We start from the raw sequence: 27,344 nt of genomic DNA on the forward strand, positions 1-27,344 counted from the left end.
ATTGCAAGGTTCATTTTGCATTTGATTATCTAAATGTGGCACTTGTTGCTGTTGTGGTTGATTCAATTGTTGTTGAAAATATTGTGGACGTTGTTGTAAGTTATACTGATGATTGAAATGTTTTTGTTGTTGGTGTTGTGTTGGTTCAACATTGGTGGATTATTAAGGTGATGCTGCAACTAAATGCTCATCTCATTACGAAATTGTTGCCGTTGTTTCTTATATTCCCAAAAATGTCTTTCTTTTTGCAATGTTTTGGTTCCTTGCTCAGAATTTTACCACAGCATAATGAAGCTTGAGAGCTGCCTTTTATAAGCTAAAGATTTATTCGAGCAGTGTTGGAAATTTGATTCTTTATAATGCACATAAATTATCTAAATTTCAGACACCTAATTACTCTACAATGTTACTTTATTTTAGCAATTAGTTCCAGAACCAGAAACCCCTTTCTATTATTATTATTATTATTATTATTATTATTATTATTATTATTATTATTATTATTATTATTATTATTACTATTATTATTATTATTATTATTATTATAATTATTGTTATTATTATTATTATTATTATTATTATTATTATTATTATTATTATTATTATTATTATTATTATTATTATTATTATTATTATTATTATTATTATTATTGTTATTATTATTATTATTATTATTATTATTATTATTATTATTATTATTATTATTATTATTATTATTATTATTATTATTATTATTATTATTATTATTATTATTATTATTATTATTATTATTATTATTATTATTATTATTATTATTATTATTATTATTATTATTATTATTATTATTATTATTATTATTATTATTATTATTATTATTATTATTATTATTATTATTATTATTATTATTATTATTATTATTATTATTATTATTATTATTATTATTATTATTATTATTATTATTATTATCCAAGGGCTCCAAGCTCAGAGCTACTATGGTAGGTCAGTAGGTGGCGAATAACTGAAGGGCCTACAGATATGTAGGTCAGCTGCGAATTAAATAAGCAGTCCCAGACCATTGAGCGGTGAAGGCCGAGGACATGTTATAAAAGGCATTAAGGTCCGAAAAAGCTTTTCACGACATGGCGAACGGAAGCCGCCATCTTTCAAGCGCCCACCCACAGGGGTGCTCTACTGATAGAGCAAAAGGAGAGTGATGCCTCCGTGGACCCCCAGATCAGAAAAATCTCTTCGATGACGACACGGCTTTCATAACGGTAAACGGCACGGATACAGTAAGAACAGATGACCACGGGCTGATAGTTGCGACAATCTGTTACCTCAGTAAGTGAGAGTGATATCCCACCGAAATGGCTTTCAGGCTAATGTCGCGGCTATCCTCCGTTCTAATAAAACCCTGGCAAGGTCTCAGGGAACGCTCCTTACTTTCGTCGTCATTTACTTGACCTTGTAGGTTCAGTTGATATGATTATCCTGATTAATGTCCGACCTGGCTCTGAACACAAGTACTCATAAGGTCTTGTGTCAACCTTCGCGAGGACCTCACTGCTTGCAAAGGCACCCTCGGGGTCATTCAAAGGACAACTGCAATACGAGAAAGGATAACGGCTTTGATTTGGACCCAACAAAAACATGATGAATTTTGAAACCCCCAAAAACACAGAAGGAGAAATTGCTTTCCTACCGAAGAAGCTGGAAAAAAGCGGAACAAGAAAGAGCAGCGAGTACTAAAGAAACACCCTCGATTACTCCGATGAAGCATTCAAAACAAAATAAACGAAGTGCACCAAGCCCGGCTGAAAAAAATTCCGAGAAGAAACAAAAGCAGAAAACAGTGAACACTACTGTGGATGTAGCGACTGTAAGACTACTCGAGGAAAACACCCATGCAGCACAGGTGGAGAGAACTCGTCCTAAAAGACCAAAAGAAAGGCCTGACGCTGTTGTAATCAAACCCCTAGACGGACATAGTTAGCTGATGTACTCAGAAGTCTCCGCGAGAAGGTAAACCCAGAAAAAGCGGAAGTGGCAATCCAAACCGTTCGGAAGACCAAAACTGGCTCGCTTCTCCTCGTAATGGGAAAAGGAGGAAACAAAGAGGAATTCCGCGAGGCCATAATTGGCTCCCTTAAAGATGAAGCAACAGTGCAAAGCAGGAAGTCGAAGGCAACAATAGAAATCTTTGATCTTGATGCACTTTCGACAGAAGAAGAAGTGATCGGATCAATAAACAAGATGACAAAGGTTGCAAAGGAAGATATCGAAGTCAGACTCACCTCAACCAATAGCCGAGAACAGAAATAGGCTTTCGTTTCACTACTTGCAGCAAATGCAAATACTCTGCTCGAACAACGGAGGATTCCAGTTGGATGGACATACTGCCGTATCAAATATCGAGACGAAGCGAAGAGATGTTACAAGTGCTTTCAGTCGGGACATTTGCAATGGGATTGTAAAGGTCCAGATAGGAAAGGAATGGGAATTTGTATACGATGCGGACAAACAGGCCACAAAATGAAAGAATGCACTTACCCCATTAAATGCTGCATATGTTCACATATCGAAAACAGACCAACAAACCACATGCCCTGTTCTAGAAGTTGCAAACCCAATTAACCCACATCATGAGATTCCTTCAGTGTAACATGCATAGATCGAAAGTCGCCCATTCGCTTCTGCCTAAGATAACGCAAGAAGAAGACGCTGATATTCTTATTATTAGCGAACAATATGCTAATTTTAAAAATGGCAGATGGTTCGAAGACGAGTCAAAAACCGCAGCAATATGGCTCCCAGATATCAGACAGAATATTAAAAAAGAAGGAAAAGGAAACGGATATACGTGGCTTCTCGTCGATATCGTGATTATTATCAGCTGTTATCTCACTCCTAGCGACAATATCGACACCTTCCAAGCGAAATTGGACTCCATTGAAGATCTCGCAAGAACTCATTGCGGATACATGATAATAGCTGGAGACTTTAACTCTCGTGTTACGGATTGGGGAATGCCAACAACCGACTCACGGGGAAAGCGTGTAGTAGACATGATCGCGCGACTAGGTATGATCACCATAAACACGGGAAATACACCGACTTTCAGGCGTCCAGGATGTGAGGGCACTATTCCAGATGTCACTTTTGCTTCAGAGAACTTGCTAAATAAAAGAAAAGAGTGGAAGGTCTTAGAATCATACACTGCAAGCGACCATCAATATATCTCCTTTTTGATGGAAACACACGTAAATCCGCAGAACAAAAGCTATCGCAGAACTTCTCGAAGATGGAACGTCAGTAAGCTCAACCAAGCTACTCTACTCTCCCGACTAGACCGTTTAGCTGAGGATGACATCACTACATTAGACGCCAAACAGACTGTTAACCATGTAATGGCGATGATCACATCCTGTTGTGAAAAAGCAATGCCAAAAATAAGCGCTGGACCACATCGAAAAGAAGTATACTGGTGGAATCCTTCGATAAACGACTCCAGACGAAATTGCATCAGGAAAAGAAGGGAATACACAAGGGCTAAAAGAAGAGGTGCAGCTGTAGCAGAACACTTCGCGTACAAAGAAGCAAAAAAACAGCTACAAAAGTGCATAAACAAGAGCAAGAAGGACAAGTGGGAGGAATTGAGGAATGACATAAACAAAAACCCCTGGGGCCTCGGATACAAGATTGTCATGCAAAAGCTCGGAGGACGCTGCTCAGTAGAAAAGATGGACGAGGATGAAATGCAAAACATTGTGAATGCAGCATGATAGAAGCGATGAAAGGGAATCTGAGTCCATTGGAGACCAACCACCTTTCTCAACAGAGGAGTTACATGCAGCCGCCCGCAGCCTTAAAAATAGAAAAGCACCCGGACAAGATGGAATACCAGTGGAAGTTATAAAGCTAATAGCACTATCCCGCCCAGATGTACTACTCAACATGTACAATAAGTGCCTAGCCGAGGGCGTTTTCCCGGATGTATGGAAAATACAAAAGCTGATTCTAATACCTAAAGGAAAGGAGAACAGCGCATCGGCATCATCGTACAGACCGCTTTGTAAGCTAGACACAGCAGGTAAGATGCTTGAACGGCTATTAAAACCTAGACTCGGAGATGCGATTTGCTCAGCAGGTGGACTAGACAGTACGGATTCCGCCCGGGAATGTCCACAGTGGGTGCCCTAAATGAAGTGGTAACCTCCTTTGAAGCTGCACAACAAGGAAACCATTACTCAAGACCAATAATCTTACTGGCAACGCTAGATGTTAAAAATGTGTTTAATAGTTTGCGATGGCCTGATGTAATAGAAACACTCGATAAAATTTTCAATATCCCGACGTATCTATTGAACATGATAAGGAACTATCTTCGAAACCGCACATTAATATATGATACAAAGCAGGGTATGCGAAAGCTGCAAATCACCTCGGGAGCTGCACAAGGCTCAATACTGGGACCTGACCTCTGGAATGCGACATACAATGAAATCCTAAAAATTGAGATGCCAGAGGACACCTTCCTCGTAGGATATGCCGACGATATCGCAGCAGTAATCCAAGGAAGAATCACTGAAGAGGCGCAGCGGAAATTGCGACAAACGATGATACGCGCAAAGACCTGGCTAGATTCTCACGGACTGGAATTGGCTATGCAAAAAACCGAAGTCCTACTCCTATCAAGGCGGCAAATTAACGTAGAAATAGAAATTCCTATAGGTGACTTAATCATAACCACGAAATTATGCATTAAATACTTAGGCATGAGGTTAGACACCAAGCTGACCTTTTTTAAGCAGATCGAATACGCTTCAACGAAAGCGGCCAAAATAACAGCTCAGTTGAGCAGATTGATGGCAAACATAGGTGGTCCATTCCCGAGCAGAAGAAAAATGTTGATGGAAGTCGTAAACAGCATACTTCTGTATGGTTCAGAAGTCTGGGCATCAACGCTGGAGACGGCACATCGAGCAAAAAAACTGTTTGCGGTGCAACGAACAGCGGCACTACGGGTGACATCTGCATACCGAACGGTATCCACAGATGCAATTCTCGTCATAGCCGGAATAGTGCCAATTGATTTGCAGGCTTTTGAGCGAAGAAAGGCCTTCAACCCGAGACAGCAGAGATCAACCCAACCGGAGCTGGAATCTGCAATAAAACTAGAAACACTTGAAATTTGGCAACGCAGGTGGGCAAACAGCCCAAAAGGGAGATGGACACACAAACTGATTCCCGATGCCCAAATATGGCACAAAAGGAAAGTAGGCGAAGTAAACTACTACCTGACGCAGCTGCTCTCTGGACACGGATATTTTCGGAAATACCTATACAAAATGGGGAAATGCAACACACCGTTCTGCATATACGAAGATGCGCAAGTCATTCATGACGCAGAACACACCTTTTTCCACTGTTGGCGCTGGGCACATAGGCGCGAGATATTGGAGTCCGTTATTGGTCCATTATCGTGCGAAAATGTTATTGAAAAAATAATGCAAAATGAGAGAAACTGGGAGATGGTAAAGGTTTTCGTCGAAGGTGTACTAAAAGCGAAGAAAAAAGATCTTGACACAACTACCTAAAACACAACAGCGGAGCCTGGACGCAGGCATTAAACGATGAAAGGAGTGAGCCACACCAAATAAGGGAACCACCTCGAAGTAATGCGAAAGCGGTGCCGAGGTGGAGTACTTCCCAGGGTGACAGGAGGTGGGTTTTTAGCCGGTAGCATTGGAGTCCGGCATAGGACGTTTGTGACGACATCGTCTAATGCGTAAAGCATTCTCCCATCCCAACCCGAAAAAAAAAATTATTATTATTATTATTATTATAGTTATTTTTTTTGTTATTATTATTATTATTATTATTATTATTATTATTATTATTATTATTATTATTATTATATTATTATTATTATTATTATTATTATTATTATTATTATATTATTATTATTATTATTATTATTATATTATTATTATTATTATTATTATTATTATTATTATTATTATTATTATTATTATTATTATTATTATTATTATTATTATTGTTATTATTATTATTATTATTATTATTATTATTATTATTATTATTATTATTATTATTATTATATTATTATTATTATTATTATTATTATTATTATTATTATTATTATTATTATTATTATTGTTATTATTATTATTGTTATTATTATTATTATTATAGTTATTATTCTTATTATTGTTATTATTATTATTATGGTAGAGGAATACTGATTGTTTAATTTAGATTGAAAATTTTTGTTTTGCTACGTTATAATTAGTTTGTAAATGATTAACATCGTTGAAATCTGTTGACACTGACAGTGGCGAATGGCGCCAACGCCACCTTACTTCATGTTAAGATCGATGTTTGTTGTACTCAATGCTCTCTCTTCTTCTATCGCGTCGATACGAACGAAGGCTCTCCCCGCTATTGTGCAAAAAGGATATATGTTGTTTACCACAACTTCTTTTTACTATATATCATTAAAGCCCGACTTTTGCGTTTATATTCTATTTTGTACTACACCATTATTTTGTTTTTATTTATTCTATTTTGTTACAGTGTTTGCATATTCCCCCTTTTTCCGGATAACGAGCTGTCGGCAATAAGAAGTTCGTCTAAATATTCGTAATAAACCCTACAAAGTATATATATTCTGGATCAGCATAAAATACTAAGACGATCTGGCAATGTCCGTTTGTCTGTCTTTCTGTTGTAATCACGATCGAATTGAGAGAGAAGGCTAAAATTTGCATACATTCATAGTTTACAAGTAACAGGTTAAGCTCGTAAATGGGCCATGTCGGTCCACGTTTTCGTATAGCACCCATAAAACGGGTGCTCCCCTCCCGATATTCGGTATTTTGATGATTTCGGCAACATTATTCACCGTAATCGTTTCAAATTTCGTACTGAAGGATCCTAATGGGTACTACAACCTTTGGCACAAAATGTTGTATGCAGGTCGAGATCTTCGTATAGCCCCATATAACGGTACCTTCCGATATTCGGTATTTTGATGATTTTAGCGACATTATTTACCGGAATTTATACAAATTTCGTATTTGAAGTTCGTATTGGGTACTACAACCTATGACAACAATTTTTGTATGCAGGTCTACGTCTTCGTATAGCCCCCATATGACGGTACTTCCCGATACTCCGTATTTTCATGATTTTTGCGACACTATTCACCGTAGTTGTAAGAAATTTCGTATTTGAAGTTCGTAATGGGCACAACAGCCTATGACGAAAAATTTCGTATGCAGGTCCATGCCTTCGTATAGTTCCCATATAACGGTTTTCATTTAAGTGGTAGTTTTCGGATTTTTTCAGGTGGAGGGTATTAACTGAACTTAGCTGCTTTTTTACCTTTTATTAATATATTTTTTGAAAATTTTATATTTATTTACGGATTTCCTCACATTTTTCGTGGTACCTTTTTATCGGTTGGTACATATCTCATTGGAGATTGGAATTTGGCATCAAATTTTGATTTTTCACTGTTATATGAGAGGTTCAACGCAATTATTTCGCGAATGCTTTCAAGTTTTTTATAGTGCGATTTTAGTAAATTCTTGGAATCTTTTCGGTACGTTCCTTGAACATTTAATAATTTTGGACGATTTTTTGGAAAACGTTGAGCTTGTTGATGATTTTTGCGTTGTTATTCCTTCGTATATTGTTCGATGTCGAATTTTGTTTTCGGTAAAAATTTATAGCAAATTGTACTGTAGTTGTGTTTTCTCTTAATTATTGTATTAGAGAGTTAGTGAAAAAACGTTCAACATGTCTATGACTCCAATAGATATGTACTTTACGGATGCTCTCGTAAAGTTTAACGCATGATGAGGAATTGCATTTCTAGAGAACTTGTGGGAAAGAGTGCAGGAAAAATTGGAAAATGCCTGTGATTTTATGAAACGCCACCATCTTTCAGGAAGTAAAGTGCTTGCTTCTAATATCATCAAAATACCGAATATAGGAAGGTACCGTTATATTGGGAATATTCGATACCGTGGATCTATATAGACAGTAATCTTCCTGGGGACGAAGTACTCAGAATGAAATCGTTATGCGGATTTTCAGCCAATTTTATTGAAAAGTTTGGCTACAATCATCAAAATACCGAATATCTTGGGGTACCGTTGTAAGGGGGCTATACGATATCCTAGACTTATATAGACAATACTCTTCCAGAGGATAAAGTTAACAAAGATAACTTCTTGTATTTATTTACATACAATTTCATTAAAAAATGTTTCTGAAATCAACAAAATACAGAATATCGGGATAATAATGTCGCCTTAATTACCAAAATACCGAAAATAGGGATTAAATAGAGAACAAAATAATTGTGAAAAAAGAGTATTTTGGGCTTTTAATAAAATATTATTTATTATCGGATGTCATTTTAATGTACGCAAAATTTCCTATCGATCGGTATACTTCAATTTGTTAAATTTTTTTGGTTTTTTGATTTGCATTTTTGCCAATTATAATATTCTTAGAAATCACCGCCAAAAATAGACACAGCAATTATATTGGTTTGTTTGGTTGTTCGCTAACGATCGATATACAAATATACTACTCGATAAAATTTTCAATATCCCGACGTATCTATTGAACATGATAAGGAACTATCTTCGAAACCGCACATTAATATATGATACAAAGCAGGGTATGCGAAAGCTGCAAATCACCTCGGGAGCTGCACAAGGCTCAATACTGGGACCTGACCTCTGGAATGCGACATACAATGAAATCCTAAAAATTGAGATGCCAGAGGACACCTTCCTCGTAGGATATGCCGACGATATCGCAGCAGTAATCCAAGGAAGAATCACTGAAGAGGCGCAGCGGAAATTGCGACAAACGATGATACGCGCAAAGACCTGGCTAGATTCTCACGGACTGGAATTGGCTATGCAAAAAACCGAAGTCCTACTCCTATCAAGGCGGCAAATTAACGTAGAAATAGAAATTCCTATAGGTGACTTAATCATAACCACGAAATTATGCATTAAATACTTAGGCATGAGATTAGACACCAAGCTGACCTTTTTTAAGCAGATCGAATACGCTTCAACGAAAGCGGCCAAAATAACAGCTCAGTTGAGCAGATTGATGGCAAACATAGGTGGTCCATTCCCGAGCAGAAGAAAAATGTTGATGGAAGTCGTAAACAGCATACTTCTGTATGGTTCAGAAGTCTGGGCATCAACGCTGGAGACGGCACATCGAGCAAAAAAACTGTTTGCGGTGCAACGAACAGCGGCACTACGGGTGACATCTGCATACCGAACGGTATCCACAGATGCAATTCTCGTCATAGCCGGAATAGTGCCAATTGATTTGCAGGCTTTTGAGCGAAGAAAGGCCTTCAACCCGAGACAGCAGAGATCAACCCAACCGGAGCTGGAATCTGCAATAAAACTACACCTGAAATTTGGCAACGCAGGTGGGCAAACAGCCCAAAAGGGAGATGGACACACAAACTGATTCCCGATGCCCAAATATGGCACAAAAGGAAAGTAGGCGAAGTAAACTACTACCTGACGCAGCTGCTCTCTGGACACGGATATTTTCGGAAATACCTATACAAAATGGGGAAATGCAACACACCGTTCTGCATATACGAAGATGCGCAAGTCATTCATGACGCAGAACACACCTTTTTCCACTGTTGACGCTGGGCACATAGGCGCGAGATATTGGAGTCCGTTATTGGTCCATTATCGTGCGAAAATGTTATTGAAAAAATGATGCAACATGAGGGAAACTGGGAGATGGTAAAGGTTTTCGTCGAAGGTGTACTAAAAGCGAAGAAAAAAGATCTTGACACAACTGCCTAAAACACAACAGCGGAGCCTGGACGCAGGCATTAAACGATGAAAGGAGTGAGCCACACCAAATAAGGGAACCACCTCGAAGTAATGCGAAAGCGGTGCCGAGGTGGAGTACTTCCCAGGGTGACAGGAGGTGGGTTTTTAGCCGGTAGCATTGGAGTCCGGCATAGGACGTTTGTGACGACATCGTCTAATGCGTAAAGCATTCTCCCATCCCAACCCGCAAAAAAAAAAAAAAAATTATTATTATTATTATTATAGTTATTATTTTTGTTGTTGCAAAATCGTCAGGCAAAATCCCATTATTGTTGTTTTTATAAAAACAACGTTTGTTTATGAGTGGAGAACGATGGTAATGTTTACCAGGGGGTAAGGCAGGGAATACCTAGGTTTCGGAAAGAGCCACCAATCCTCATCAGTTCCCTTGTTTCTTGTCTGGGATATTCTCCCCAGAAGTTATTTTAAAAAATAACTTCTATGACAAAAAACATTTTTTTTACCCAAGTGTTTTTGTTATTATTGTTATTATTATTATTACTATTACTATATTATTATTATTATTATTATTATTATTATTATTATTATTATTATTATTATTATTATTATTATTATTATTATTATTATTATTATTATTATTATTATTATTATTATTATTATTATTATTATAGTTATTTTTTTGTTATTATTATTATTATTACTATTATTATTATTATTATTATTATTATTATTATTATTATTATTATTATTATTATTATTATTATTATTATTATTATTATTATTATTATTATTATTATTATTATTATTATTAGTATTATTATTATTATTATTTTTATTGTTATTATTATTATTATTGTTATTATTATTATTATAGTTATTATTCTTATTATTGTTATTATTATTATTATGGTAGAGGAATACTGATTGTTTAATTTAGATTGAAAATTTTTGTTTTGCTACGTTATAATTAGTTTGTAAATGATTAACATCGTTGAAATCTGTTGACACTGACAGTGGCGAATGGCGCCAACGCCACCTTACTTCATGTTAAGATCGATGTTTGTTGTACTCAATGCTCTCTCTTCTTCTATCGCGTCGATACGAACGAAGGCTCTCCCCGCTATTGTGCAAAAAGGATATATGTTGTTTACCACAACTTCTTTTTACTATATATCATTAAAGCCCGACTTTTGCGTTTATATTCTATTTTGTACTACACCATTATTTTGTTTTTATTTATTCTATTTTGTTACAGTGTTTGCATATTCCCCCTTTTTCCGGATAACGAGCTGTCGGCAATAAGAAGTTCGTCTAAATATTCGTAATAAACCCTACAAAGTATATATATTCTGGATCAGCATAAAATACTAAGACGATCTGGCAATGTCCGTTTGTCTGTCTTTCTGTTGTAATCACGATCGAATTGAGAGAGAAGGCTAAAATTTGCATACATTCATAGTTTACAAGTAACAGGTTAAGCTCGTAAATGGGCCATGTCGGTCCACGTTTTCGTATAGCACCCATAAAACGGGTGCTCCCCTCCCGATATTCGGTATTTTGATGATTTCGGCAACATTATTCACCGTAATCGTTTCAAATTTCGTACTGAAGGATCCTAATGGGTACTACAACCTTTGGCACAAAATGTTGTATGCAGGTCGAGATCTTCGTATAGCCCCATATAACGGTACCTTCCGATATTCGGTATTTTGATGATTTTAGCGACATTATTTACCGGAATTTATACAAATTTCGTATTTGAAGTTCGTATTGGGTACTACAACCTATGACAACAATTTTTGTATGCAGGTCTACGTCTTCGTATAGCCCCCATATGACGGTACTTCCCGATACTCCGTATTTTCATGATTTTTGCGACACTATTCACCGTAGTTGTAAGAAATTTCGTATTTGAAGTTCGTAATGGGCACAACAGCCTATGACGAAAAATTTCGTATGCAGGTCCATGCCTTCGTATAGTTCCCATATAACGGTTTTCATTTAAGTGGTAGTTTTCGGATTTTTTCAGGTGGAGGGTATTAACTGAACTTAGCTGCTTTTTTACCTTTTATTAATATATTTTTTGAAAATTTTATATTTATTTACGGATTTCCTCACATTTTTCGTGGTACCTTTTTATCGGTTGGTACATATCTCATTGGAGATTGGAATTTGGCATCAAATTTTGATTTTTCACTGTTATATGAGAGGTTCAACGCAATTATTTCGCGAATGCTTTCAAGTTTTTTATAGTGCGATTTTAGTAAATTCTTGGAATCTTTTCGGTACGTTCCTTGAACATTTAATAATTTTGGACGATTTTTTGGAAAACGTTGAGCTTGTTGATGATTTTTGCGTTGTTATTCCTTCGTATATTGTTCGATGTCGAATTTTGTTTTCGGTAAAAATTTATAGCAAATTGTACTGTAGTTGTGTTTTCTCTTAATTATTGTATTAGAGAGTTAGTGAAAAAACGTTCAACATGTCTATGACTCCAATAGATATGTACTTTACGGATGCTCTCGTAAAGTTTAACGCATGATGAGGAATTGCATTTCTAGAGAACTTGTGGGAAAGAGTGCAGGAAAAATTGGAAAATGCCTGTGATTTTATGAAACGCCACCATCTTTCAGGAAGTAAAGTGCTTGCTTCTAATATCATCAAAATACCGAATATAGGAAGGTACCGTTATATTGGGAATATTCGATACCGTGGATCTATATAGACAGTAATCTTCCTGGGGACGAAGTACTCAGAATGAAATCGTTATGCGGATTTTCAGCCAATTTTATTGAAAAGTTTGGCTACAATCATCAAAATACCGAATATCTTGGGGTACCGTTGTAAGGGGGCTATACGATATCCTAGACTTATATAGACAATACTCTTCCAGAGGATAAAGTTAACAAAGATAACTTCTTGTATTTATTTACATACAATTTCATTAAAAAATGTTTCTGAAATCAACAAAATACAGAATATCGGGATAATAATGTCGCCTTAATTACCAAAATACCGAAAATAGGGATTAAATAGAGAACAAAATAATTGTGAAAAAAGAGTATTTTGGGCTTTTAATAAAATATTATTTATTATCGGATGTCATTTTAATGTACGCAAAATTTCCTATCGATCGGTATACTTCAATTTGTTAAATTTTTTTGGTTTTTTGATTTGCATTTTTGCCAATTATAATATTCTTAGAAATCACCGCCAAAAACAGACACAGCAATTATATTGGTTTGTTTGGTTGTTCGCTAACGATCGATATACAAATATACTACTCGATAAAATTTTCAATATCCCGACGTATCTATTGAACATGATAAGGAACTATCTTCGAAACCGCACATTAATATATGATACAAAGCAGGGTATGCGAAAGCTGCAAATCACCTCGGGAGCTGCACAAGGCTCAATACTGGGATCTGACCTCTGGAATGCGACATACAATGAAATCCTAAAAATTGAGATGCCAGAGGACACCTTCCTCGTAGGATATGCCGACGATATCGCAGCAGTAATCCAAGGAAGAATCACTGAAGAGGCGCAGCGGAAATTGCGACAAACGATGATACGCGCAAAGACCTGGCTAGATTCTCACGGACTGGAATTGGCTATGCAAAAAACCGAAGTCCTACTCCTATCAAGGCGGCAAATTAACGTAGAAATAGAAATTCCTATAGGTGACTTAATCATAACCACGAAATTATGCATTAAATACTTAGGCATGAGGTTAGACACCAAGCTGACCTTTTTTAAGCAGATCGAATACGCTTCAACGAAAGCGGCCAAAATAACAGCTCAGTTGAGCAGATTGATGGCAAACATAGGTGGTCCATTCCCGAGCAGAAGAAAAATGTTGATGGAAGTCGTAAACAGCATACTTCTGTATGGTTCAGAAGTCTGGGCATCAACGCTGGAGACGGCACATCGAGCAAAAAAACTGTTTGCGGTGCAACGAACAGCGGCACTACGGGTGACATCTGCATACCGAACGGTATCCACAGATGCAATTCTCGTCATAGCCGGAATAGTGCCAATTGATTTGCAGGCTTTTGAGCGAAGAAAGGCCTTCAACCCGAGACAGCAGAGATCAACCCAACCGGAGCTGGAATCTGCAATAAAACTACACCTGAAATTTGGCAACGCAGGTGGGCAAACAGCCCAAAAGGGAGATGGACACACAAACTGATTCCCGATGCCCAAATATGGCACAAAAGGAAAGTAGGCGAAGTAAACTACTACCTGACGCAGCTGCTCTCTGGACACGGATATTTTCGGAAATACCTATACAAAATGGGGAAATGCAACACACCGTTCTGCATATACGAAGATGCGCAAGTCATTCATGACGCAGAACACACCTTTTTCCACTGTTGACGCTGGGCACATAGGCGCGAGATATTGGAGTCCGTTATTGGTCCATTATCGTGCGAAAATGTTATTGAAAAAATGATGCAACATGAGGGAAACTGGGAGATGGTAAAGGTTTTCGTCGAAGGTGTACTAAAAGCGAAGAAAAAAGATCTTGACACAACTGCCTAAAACACAACAGCGGAGCCTGGACGCAGGCATTAAACGATGAAAGGAGTGAGCCACACCAAATAAGGGAACCACCTCGAAGTAATGCGAAAGCGGTGCCGAGGTGGAGTACTTCCCAGGGTGACAGGAGGTGGGTTTTTAGCCGGTAGCATTGGAGTCCGGCATAGGACGTTTGTGACGACATCGTCTAATGCGTAAAGCATTCTCCCATCCCAACCCGAAAAAAAAAATTATTATTATTATTATTATTATAGTTATTTTTTTTGTTATTATTATTATTATTATTATTATTACTATTATTATTATTATTATTATTATTATTATTATTATTATTATTATTATTATTATTATTATTATTATTATTATTATTATTATTATTATTATTATTATTATTAGTATTATTATTATTATTTTGATTTTTATTATTATTATTATTATATTATTATTATTGTTATTATTATTATTATTATTATTATTATTATTATTATTATTATTATTATTATTATTATTATTATTATTATTATTATTATTATTATTATTATTATTATTATTATTGTTATTATTATTATTATAGTTATTATTCTTATTATTGTTATTATTATTATTATGGTAGAGGAATACTGATTGTTTAATTTAGATTGAAAATTTTTGTTTTGCTACGTTATAATTAGTTTGTAAATGATTAACATCGTTGAAATCTGTTGACACTGACAGTGGCGAATGGCGCCAACGCCACCTTACTTCATGTTAAGATCGATGTTTGTTGTACTCAATGCTCTCTCTTCTTCTATCGCGTCGATACGAACGAAGGCTCTCCCCGCTATTGTGCAAAAAGGATATATGTTGTTTACCACAACTTCTTTTTACTATATATCATTAAAGCCCGACTTTTGCGTTTATATTCTATTTTGTACTACACCATTATTTTGTTTTTATTTATTATATTTTGTTACAGTGTTTGCATATTCCCCCTTTTTCCGGATAACGAGCTGTCGGCAATAAGAAGTTCGTCTAAATATTCGTAATATACCCTACAAAGTATATATATTCTGGATCAGCATAAAATACTAAGACGATCTGGCAATGTCCGTTTGTCTGTCTTTCTGTTGTAATCACGATCGAATTGAGAGAGAAGGCTAAAATTTGCATACATTCATAGTTTACAAGTAACAGGTTAAGCTCGTAAATGGGCCATGTCGGTCCACGTTTTCGTATAGCACCCATAAAACGGGTGCTCCCCTCCCGATATTCGGTATTTTGATGATTTCGGCAACATTATTCACCGTAATCGTTTCAAATTTCGTACTGAAGGATCCTAATGGGTACTACAACCTTTGGCACAAAATGTTGTATGCAGGTCGAGATCTTCGTATAGCCCCATATAACGGTACCTTCCGATATTCGGTATTTTGATGATTTTAGCGACATTATTTACCGGAATTTATACAAATTTCGTATTTGAAGTTCGTATTGGGTACTACAACCTATGACAACAATTTTTGTATGCAGGTCTACGTCTTCGTATAGCCCCCATATGACGGTACTTCCCGATACTCCGTATTTTCATGATTTTTGCGACACTATTCACCGTAGTTGTAAGAAATTTCGTATTTGAAGTTCGTAATGGGCACAACAGCCTATGACGAAAAATTTCGTATGCAGGTCCATGCCTTCGTATAGTTCCCATATAACGGTTTTCATTTAAGTGGTAGTTTTCGGATTTTTTCAGGTGGAGGGTATTAACTGAACTTAGCTGCTTTTTTACCTTTTATTAATATATTTTTTGAAAATTTTATATTTATTTACGGATTTCCTCACATTTTTCGTGGTACCTTTTTATCGGTTGGTACATATCTCATTGGAGATTGGAATTTGGCATCAAATTTTGATTTTTCACTGTTATATGAGAGGTTCAACGCAATTATTTCGCGAATGCTTTCATGTTTTTTATAGTGCGATTTTAGTAAATTCTTGGAATCTTTTCGGTACGTTCCTTGAACATTTAATAATTTTGGACGATTTTTTGGAAAACGTTGAGCTTGTTGATGATTTTTGCGTTGTTATTCCTTCGTATATTGTTCGATGTCGAATTTTGTTTTCGGTAAAAATTTATAGCAAATTGTACTGTAGTTGTGTTTTCTCTTAATTATTGTATTAGAGAGTTAGTGAAAAAACGTTCAACATGTCTATGACTCCAATAGATATGTACTTTACGGATGCTCTCGTAAAGTTTTGGGTCAGCCACATATACGCGTATATGTACATACATACGTTCGGTGCATTATAGCCTAACTGTGATAAAACCACTTGTAATACAATATGTGAAAAAAATTAGATTTATGATTTTGATCCTTTTTAATGATAATTAAGTGTAACAAAACGACGTTTTTGGAAGAAAATATATAACGTTCATTAAAAAGTGTTAAAATTTTTATTTTTCGTGCGGAATTTGAAATCAAGCTACACTCGGTAGGTTAGTTGCTTACATTGTAGGTATTTAAAAAAAAATGAGATATAATCTCTATATTTTCGGTAGAAAATAGTAAAAAATTAAAATATTTTAATTTTTTTGTGCGCGAAAATTTGTTTTTTTTTTTTTTGGAAAATTACCGGCAAAACACATAATTTTTACAAAATGTGAAAATTTTTATATATTTTTTGAAAAATTTATATTTATTTATTGATTTCCTCACATTTTTCGTTTTATCGGATGCTACATATCTCATTAGAGATTGGCATCAATTTTTGATTTTTAACGCAATTATTTCGTGAAAGTTTTAAAGTTTCTGGCCCCATAGCGGTTTTAGTAAATTCTTGGAATCTTTTCGGTACGTTCCTTGGACATTTAATAATTTTGGATGATTTTTTGGAAATTGTTGAGCTTGTTGATAATTTTTGCGTTGTTACTCCTTCGTATATTCTGCGAGGTCGAATTTTGTTTTCGGTAAAATTTATAGCAAATTGTGCTGTAGTTGCTTTTTCTCTTACTTATTATATTAGAGAGTTAGTAAAAAACGTTCAAAGTACCTTTGACTCCAATCGATGTGTGCCTTACAGATGCTCTCGAAAAGTTTAACGCTAGCTTTGAATCTATGCGTGATGAGGAATTGGATCTCAAGTCTTTAAAATTCCAAATTGATGGATTATAGAGCTTAAGGGAAAGAGTGAAGGAAAAATTTAAAAAAGTTTGTGATTCTATGAAACGCCACAATTTTTGTGTAAATTGTCTTCGTTATGGTCATGAAGTAAAGAAATGTGATAGCAAACGTCGTTGGTCGAAGAGCGATAAGGCACATCATACATTGTTGCATCGGGAAGATATTACATTGGGTAATTCGACCTCAAATTTTCAACGTGACTTCTAACGTATCCCAAAATTCCAGCTATAGGCAATCCAATTTGAGAAATTGTGCAGCATCAACTGGATGTGTACCCCGCCAAGTGTTCCACATCACACAGAACAAATCTATACTTTTATGTACGGTGGTTGTGAATATCGTTCACTAAGGTGTTCTGTATGCGGCTAGGGCGCTTTTAATTCAGAGCGACTCCAAAATTGTTTGAAGCTTCCCGCATGCCCTTCTAATAAATCCACCTACATAAGAGGGCCGTCGGTTGGTTGGCCCCAGTTATTGTGATATCGAAAATGATAATGCAGAAGGATAATGTTGGATGGGATGATTCACTTTTGGCAGCTACTGAGGCTGATTGGAAAATGTTCGTCGAATAATATCCCCATGTAAACTCAATCGGAATTCCTAGGTGAATTCAGTACGTTCCATTAATTTCTGCAGAATTTCATGTCTTTTCCAACGCCTCGGAGAAGGCTGCGCGGGGGTAGTCTATATGCGTGTTGAGTCCCCAGATGGAATTATTTTCGTTGATTTGCTATCGTGCAAAACAAAGGTCGCTCCATTAAAATCAATTTCATTACCCCGCTTAGAGCTTTGTGGATCTTCTAAAAGCCATAGTTCGAGAAATAGTTACCGAATTTCGTCATATTTATTGTTTGACAGATTCCACTGTAGTGCTAGCTTGGCTGCAGATAACCCCCTCCACATGGACCACATTCGCTGCAAATCGTGTATGTCGGATACAAGAAAATGGTGGCAATCACTACTGTTAGAATGTCAAATCAAAAGATAACTGCAGACATAGGAAGTCGAAGCATGTCTCCCTCCCGCCTATGGTGGCACGGTCCAAATTGGTTAGGTAAGAATAAATCTGTATGGTCGAATCATAATCTGGTTAACCTTGATACTGATCTCGAAATGAGAATATTTCGATCTCATTTTTCATTCTTTTCGTCGACCATTTTCGCTAACTTTTCCTGTTTGCGTAAAACGTTTCGGGTCATTGCCTACGTTGTTAGATTTCTTCGCCAATTACATCCCCGGTATAGAAACGTGTTTGAACTCTTGTCCTTTCTCTTGTCAGTTCTGACGAAATAGTCGCGTTGATGCCAGGACACTTCCTTATTGGGGCAGTTTGTTAACCCCGCCTGAACCTCTCATCACAGAGCAACCATTAAACTTAGTTTATCGGTTTAGGAAGATTCAGGCCCTCGCCCACCAGTTTAGTTTGAGGTGGAAAGATGTATATTTGACACATTTATACATGAGTTATTAATGGAAATTTCCAGAGCGCAGGATAGCCATCGACGATATAGTTGTTGTTCGTCGTTGTTCATGACCAGCTTCCGCCAACATCGTGGAAATTAGACAGTGTCGTAAATTTTCATCCGGGAACTGACGGTCACGTTCGAGTCGCGGACGTTCAAACCGAGAACGGCATTGTAAGACAGCTCATCACGTAGTTGGTCGTTCTGGCCGACCATAATAAATATAAAAAATAATCAAAATGGATCTCTTCTCGTTGCATAGTATGTCCCAGCAAATTTACACCAATGACGAACTTTTGAATGTTGATGACGGCAACGCTACCCTGGACTGCCCCCCACTGATACTCATTGTCGTCTGCTGTCGTGGATGCAGCTCTCATGGAAACAATTGCTGCTGTAAAAATATCCGGGCCTTAATCCGAATCCAACAAGGCGGATTCATCTGCGGCCCTCGCATCTGCTGAACCGATGCAAACCGAGTCCGAATCCATATCTGTGGTTTTTATCTGCGGCTCCGGTCCCTTCTAACCCCAAAATTGAAAATTCGCGAAACGAGTCTTGATTTTCGGGTCCATCTGCGGCTCCGGTTGTCACTCCTCAGTCGTTGGAGGAATCTGTACAAATCCACTCATTGGGATTCATATTCGGCCTTACATAAATGTCGCTTTTGTGACCGTATGCCACTCCTTGATAGATATAGCGACTTCCGAGTCATAAATGTTGTCGAAGAATTATTGTAAAGTTTAATGATTGCATACGGTGTTTAGCTGAAACCCAAAAAGCCAGGAACTGCCAAAGTAAAAGAAAGTGAGCCGTATGTAACGAAGATCACCACACTCTTCTTCACGTTGATTCGCAGACCGTGGTTAAAACCACAAGTAATAGTCGGATTCGTCCGCATACGGATTATAGGCACATTGTCGTGATAGTCCTATTCTATCGTCCGACTGAAAATGCTTCCTCCTCGCAGGGAAGACTGGTCGGAATGTTGTCCTTAAAAGTAACCTTAAATCGAAGGTGATTACCTTCAGTAATTACACTGCGACGCAGACAATTTTGGGGTTAGGACATTTTTCGGTTGGTAAATAAAAATCACAATTGAAGGGTTCCCGGATCTAACTTTTTTAGAGCTCATTTTATGTAGCGTAACCATACACAAAGGGCCGTAAATATTTTGCCCTATACTCCGCAAAAGTTACGATAAAATTTTAAATTTGATACAGTCCTAGGGTTACATGTGGAATCATTTGTACAAAATATGTATCAGGTTGGTGTACATTGTGATATAGGCCCCCTCAAACGATATAGCCGCTTTCAAACCAATAGTAACCAGTTATTTCCGGTATTGATTTCACACTACCGAAAACTTTAAATGTCAAGTTACAGATAATTCGGTAGAAATTGTAACAAAAACATGCAAACGGACGAATTTTTAGTGGTATTTTTATACCTAAACGAAACTGATATATGCTAACTTCCTAGGAATATTGGAGTTCAAAGATTATCCTAATTATTTCGCCTTTATTGCGATTTCAACGAACGGTGCCATACACAGACATACATAGTTTAATCGACTGGTAAAAACTAAATACCTTATAACATGATCTTATGAATTGCTTAGACCTTTATAATACTGATAATTGAGAATTGAAAATTTAATTAAATACGATGATATAACGAATATAAAGAGGTACAGGGGAATTCAAAATAAATCATAAAGTAGACTTTTGTTGTAATTTTCTGATAAATGATTTATAACCTCAAAAATGCTTTTGAGCCCTTCAAAATACCTAAAATTTAGAGCATATTTTGTCGACGAATATTGGGAGATAATATCGTATGAGGGATATATTTAAATGAGAACAAATATATACCTTTTGTAACATCAATCATCCTAAGTATAATATAAAAACCTGTGCAAAGCTTGAAAGACGCATATTAAATTTGGCGACTCGCGATTGCAAATGGTGAATGAAGAGGCTCATGGACATAATTTGATCAACAAAGATTTCAACTTTTTTTGTTGACTCTGCCATCTCGGCAGCCTTGAGGGTCCAAAGATACCAGTTTGAAAAACAAATTTCTGATTTTAACGAAAAATTCGATAATAATTCAATATTGACCCCTGAAGTTGTGTCTTACAAAGAAATTGAAATAAATCCACAATGTCGGTGCGATGAGTCCTCAGACGTCGTGAAATCCCTACCTGAATTCGATGGCAAACATGAATCGAATGTTTCCTGGCGCCAGGCTGTTCACACAGCCAACAAGGTATTTGAGCCATACAACGGCAGTTGTTAACACTACCAGGCTGTGGCAACTTTTCGAAATTGACTCACTCATAAATAAAACTGCTATGTTGTACGAAGGTGCTGTTGCAAATTCTATGAACGTTTTTATCCCCGACATCAAAAAATATTTAAGTAACGTACTTTTTTCTGCCCGCCCGTCTGAATTACCATCAGCCTTGGCATTAGTCCAAGAGGTCGAATCAAATCGGAAAAGATATCAATTTGCCTCAAGCTTCGCGAAATCTCGCGAAGATAGGGACAAGAATAAAAATGAACCACACTCAGCACACGGAGGTGGCTATAATAAAAACCCACGTTTTATGAAGCGTGGAATAGGAATCGTGGAATAGGAATGAAATTTATTTAGTAGAACCTATGGAGGTCGACGAACCCGTTCAATTCAGACAATTATCAAAATTCAAGGCGTCTATGCAGGGCTTACCTCAAAATCAGAACCTGTCACAACCATTTGAAAATCGATCAAATTGGCAGACGGGAAAAAGACCTAATAGCGGTACTGCGAAATATACTGGCCAAAACATCAAAGAATAAATCATTTTTCCCAAGCTGAGTCCGAACGCTTTCAAAACTACCACCAAGTTGGGGCCGAAGCAGACGATGTTAAAATTGATGCTCAGGACAAAATCGACAAGATTAATTTTTTGGGAACAGTTCCCTGATACCGTTTGTAGAAAGAGAAGTGGCAAAATCATTAAACTACTTCTAGAAACGGTTGCTTCGAAGAATTATATTAAACCCATAAAAGGTTTAAAAGGCATAGTTCCAGTAAGCAACCCATTTATGGTGAAGTCAATTCACGGCTTCACAGCAATTAAAGAAAAGTGCACGGTGAATATTTTCAACACCAATAGTCCTTTTTTATCTTACCTTCACTATCAACGTTTGACGGTATCATAGGCCTTGATCTGTTAACATAGACAAGAGCAACATTGAATTTCGAGAGTAGGGAATTGAAAACTATAGCTAGATCCAATTTTTAAAATGCATATATGTAAATTTAATGCCAGTTGAGGACTTAAAGGTGCCCCAACTATCGCAGGAAAATTTAGGGAAATGATAAGCAACTTTTTGGGGGTTTTTGCAAATTCCAAAGAATCACCCCCATACAATACGAATATTGTAGCTACTATTCGCACCAATAGTAGTTGTTTATTACTTTACCTGTGGGATGCCTTATTTTATTAACAAGACGTGTATTTAATATTTAAAATTCAATATAAGTACATTTTTTATTCAAGTGATTTGTTTTAATTTTTCAGTGGTTTTGGTTTTTATGTGACAATTTCAAATTATGTTTATGTGTTGTTTAAATATAATAATGAGTGTTATTTTTATTGTATTTTTGTGTGAAAATTCATGTAAATTTTATGTATTGTTTTTTGTGTTGAAATTCATGTAGTTTTATGTATGTTTTTTTTTGTAAAAATTAATATATTTTTGTAAATTTTGTAGTGACTTATTATCTTACTTCGTCTTGTATATTTGTTGATTAAATATTTTTATGGTGTTTGTTGTGTGTTGTATGACAATGTTCTGTAATTATGTTTGTTTATTTAAATGTTCACTTTTTATTGTCTTTAATTTTCACTTGTCACTGGGGAGCACTTTAAACTTTCGTGGGCGCGATTTCAAGACGAACTGTGTTGATGCCTCATTTGCATCAGCTTAGCAACCAAATTTGCAAATCAATTTGTTGCTTAATTACTTCCAGTCAGTTGGAATTTACCGGTGACTGCGTATTTGTATTGGTGCAACGTATATTTAAAATTTTGCCGCAGTGGCCGTTAACTCCAACTGACAGAGGAGATCAAAATTTTACGCATTCGTAATCGTTTCTGGGCCCATCCCCTAATCCAACCGCCACAGACCCACTTTTGCGAATCGCATTGTATGTGTCCGCCCTTATTCCACATCTATAGGCGTGTTCTCCCTAGGATCTGGGTCGGCGATGGCGTAATTAGTGAAGCCCCGGGTGGGGTCTTCCAACAGAGCCTCCGAATAAAGTCGCAAGGGAAGTTTGTCGCTCACCACCACATTTACTTGCAGAGACAAGCTGCTGCTAATTCTTCTGGGTCGTAGAGTGAATTTGGTTATGAGTTGCCCCTTATATATGCCGCGTATGAAATGGTGATCATAGTTGCCGACTGGCTCATCAGTGCCCGCACCATCACGAACCCTTCAATCCCTTCGGCCATTAACCTGATCATTACGGTGGGCACCAATACCGAATCCCATGTAAAGGCTGGTACGTTTATAGCTTCCATATTCAGAGGCACCTCATCCAGCTGCGATGCCTCGTGCAGGGTCGTATGGTGCCTGCTGTCGCAACGTCTGCAGCCATCCAATGGGACAATCGGGGGCAAAATGGCTTCTTGCCACACAGTTCCGACAATAACCACGTCTTTCCACCGTCTCATACCACTGAAACGGGGTCTGTCGCCGGAACACCGGGCATGAATAAAGGCTGTGGTCCTGTTGGCACAGTCCACAAGAGTACTGCCAGTTGCTGGGTCTCTCGTTTACAAGGTGGCTGGTTGGGACTGTGGGCTGTTAGATTGGGTTGTAGAGCTGGGCGGTTGGGGCTCCGGGCTGACTTACTGTGGCTGCGGCTTCGGTCTTCCAGGCGCCAGTCCTGATTCGGTAGATAAGCAACCATATCTGCAAAAAAACAAGAAGCGAGTACTATGTTCTTTTAGGAGGAAACATCCGGCTAGCCAGTCGGAGAATAGTTTAACAATTTGGTAATGGGTCTGCTTATATTGCCACCAGAACTACGTATATCCACTACACGAGTAGTTTGATCGGTGCTCTGATATGATTTTTGAGTCTGTCATCCTTTGTATTTGTAGGAGAGTAGGGAATTGAAAACTATAGCTGTCATCGAGAAGATCCAATTTTTAAAATGCGTATATGTAAATTTAACGCAAGTTGACAATATAAAGGTGCCCCAAATATCGCAGGAAAATTTAAGGAAATGATAAGCAAATTTTTGGGGGTTTTTGCAAATTCCAAAGAATCACTCCCATACAATACGAATATTGTAGCTACTATTCGCACCAATAGTAGTTGTTTATTACTTTACCTGTGGGATGCCTTCTTTTATTAACAAGACGTGTATTTAATATTTAAAATTCAATATAAGTACATTTTTTATTCAAGTGATTTGTTTAGTTTTTCAGTGGTTTTGGTTTTTATGTGGCAATTTCAAATTATGTTTATGTGTTGTTTAAATATAATAATGAGTGTTATTTTTATTGTATTTTTGTGTGAAAATTCATGTAAATTTAATGTATTGTTTTTGTGTTGAAATTCATGTAGTTTTTATGTATGTTTTTTTGTAAAAATTAATATATTTTTGTAAATTTTGTAGTGACTTATTATATTAATTCGTTTTATATATTTGTTGATTAAATATTTTTATGGTGTTTGTTGTGTGTTGTATGACAATGTTCTGTAATTATGTTTGTTAATTTAAATGTTCACTTTTTATTGTTTTTAATTTTCACTTGTCACTGGGGAGCACTTTAAACTTTCGCGGGCGCGATTTCAAGACGAACTGTGTTGATGCCTCATTTGCATCAGCTTAGCAACCAAATTTGCAAATCAATTTGTTGCTTAATTACTTCCAGTCAGTTGGAATTTACCGGTGACTGCGTATTTGTATTGGTGCAACGTATATTTAAAATTTTGCCGCAGTGGCCGTTAACTCCAACTGACAGAGGAGATCAAAAGTTTACGCATTTGTAATCGTTTCTGGGCCCCAAGCGACAAGTGTAAATCTTCGATTCCGCTTGCTCCATAGAATTTTCGGCAGCAGGCATGTTCCGGATCGGTCCAGCGAACACATATCCCAGTTGTGTGTTGAAAGCTCGTACATCCCCTAATCCAACCGCCACACACCCACTTTTGCGAATCGCATTGTATGTGTCCGCCCTAATTCTACATCTATAGGCGTGTTCTCCATAGGATCTGGGTCGGCGATGGCGTAATTAGTGAAGCCCCGGGTGGGGTCTTCCAACAGAGCCTCCGAATAAAGTCGCCTGGGGAGTTTGTCGCTCACCACCGCATTTACTTGCAGAGACCAGCTGCTGCTAATTCTTCTGGGTCGTATAGTGAATTTGGTTATGCGTTGCCCCTTATATATGCCGTGCTGTAGGCCAAACCGCCTATATGCTGCATATGAAATGGTGGTCATAGTTGCCGACTGGCTCATCAGTGCCCGCACCATCACGAACCCTTCAATCCCTTCGGCCATTAACCTGATCATTACGGTGGGCACCAATACCAAATCCCATGTAAAGGCTGGTGCGTTTATAGCTTCCATATTCAGAGGCACCTCATCCAGCTGCGATGCCTCGTGCAGGGTCGTATGGTGCCTGCTGTCGCAACGTCTGCAGCCATCCAATGGGGCAATCGGGGGCAAAATGGCTTCTTGCCACACAGTTCCGACAATAACCACGTCTTTCCACCGTCTCATACCACTGAAACGGGGTCTGTCGCCGGAACACCGGGCATGAGTAAAGGCTGTGGTCCTGTTGGCACAGTCCACAAGAGTACTGCCAGTTGCTAGGTCTCTCGTTTACAAGGTGGCTGGTTGGGACTATGGGCTGTTCGATTGGGTTGTGGAGCTGGGCGGTTGGGGCTCCAGGCTGACTTACTGTGGCTCCGGCTCCGGTCTTCCAGGCGCCAGTCCTGATTCGGTAGATAAGCAGCCATATCTGTAAAAAAAACAAGAAGCGAGTACTATGTTCTTTTAGGGGGAAATATCCGGCTAGCCAGTCGGAGAATAGTTTAACAATTTGGTAATGGGTCTGCTTATATTGCTACCAGAAGTCCATATATCCACTACCCGAGTATTTTGATCCGTGCTCTGATAAGATTTTTGAGTCTGTCATCCTTAACCACTACTAATTCTCCCTCCTTAACTTTGTCTTTTTGGTATTTCCATTTGGTTCTTCGATGGAGTTCATGCAAATATTCTAACTTCTATTTGTTACAAACTTGAGAAATCACTCTGAGTCGTTTCCACCTATTTACTAAATTTATGTCTGTGTCTGAAACATCGGGCCCCCCTGGAGCAAGCATTGATGCCCCTATAAGAAAATGACCGGGAATCAAGGGTGACAAATCATTAGGGTCGTAGCTAGACGGACTTAATGGTCGCGAATTGAGACAAGCTTCTATTCGGGCTAAAATTGTTGTAAATTCCTCAAACGTAAAGTTCATTTTTGGTATACTTTTCTTTAAACGAAGTTTAAGTGACTTAATCCCTGCTTCCCACAAGCTACCCATGTGCGCTGCACAAGGTGGGATGAATTTCCAACTAAGATTTTGGTAAAAATTGCTGTCAATCGTATTTGTTTGGAGGCTTTTGATAAGCGCAATTCTATCTCTTTTTATTAAATAGACAGCTCCAACGAAATTGGTTCCATTGTCGGAATAAATACAAGACGGACACCCTCGGCGGATAACTAATCTTGAAAACGCGGCAACAAATGCATGAGTTGAAAGGTCGCTTGTAGGCTCTAAATGTATTGCCTTGGTCGCAAAGCATACAAAAAGGCACACATAACCTTTTGTGATAAAACAAGCTCTTCCAGAATAACTTTTGATGTTGAAGGGTCCCGCAAAATCGACACCAGTATTTGTGAAGGGTCTGTACAGAAAAGTTCGTTCGGGTGAAAGTGATGCCATATTTTGTTCCTGCGTCCTTTTTTTATTACGAAGAGTTTTCTTGACCAGCGACTTTAATCCAAATATCCAGAATTCGGACCTTATTATTCGAGTCATCAACTGATTTCCGCCATGCCAAGTGAGTTTATGAACAAAGTCCACCAACAACTGGCTAAAGATTGCTCCATAACCCAGAATTATAGGATGACGTTCATTGTATGTTAAGGCAGTAGATTGTACCAATTGGCTCTCACGATGCCTTTCGAATCTAAAAACGGATATAAGGTCAAAAGTGGACTTGTTGATGGAACTCGAGACTTTTTCTTCAATGAT

This window comes from Musca domestica, unplaced genomic scaffold (assembly GCF_030504385.1).
Source record: "Musca domestica strain aabys unplaced genomic scaffold, Musca_domestica.polishedcontigs.V.1.1 5, whole genome shotgun sequence".
Taxonomy (NCBI): Eukaryota; Metazoa; Arthropoda; class Insecta; order Diptera; family Muscidae; genus Musca; species Musca domestica.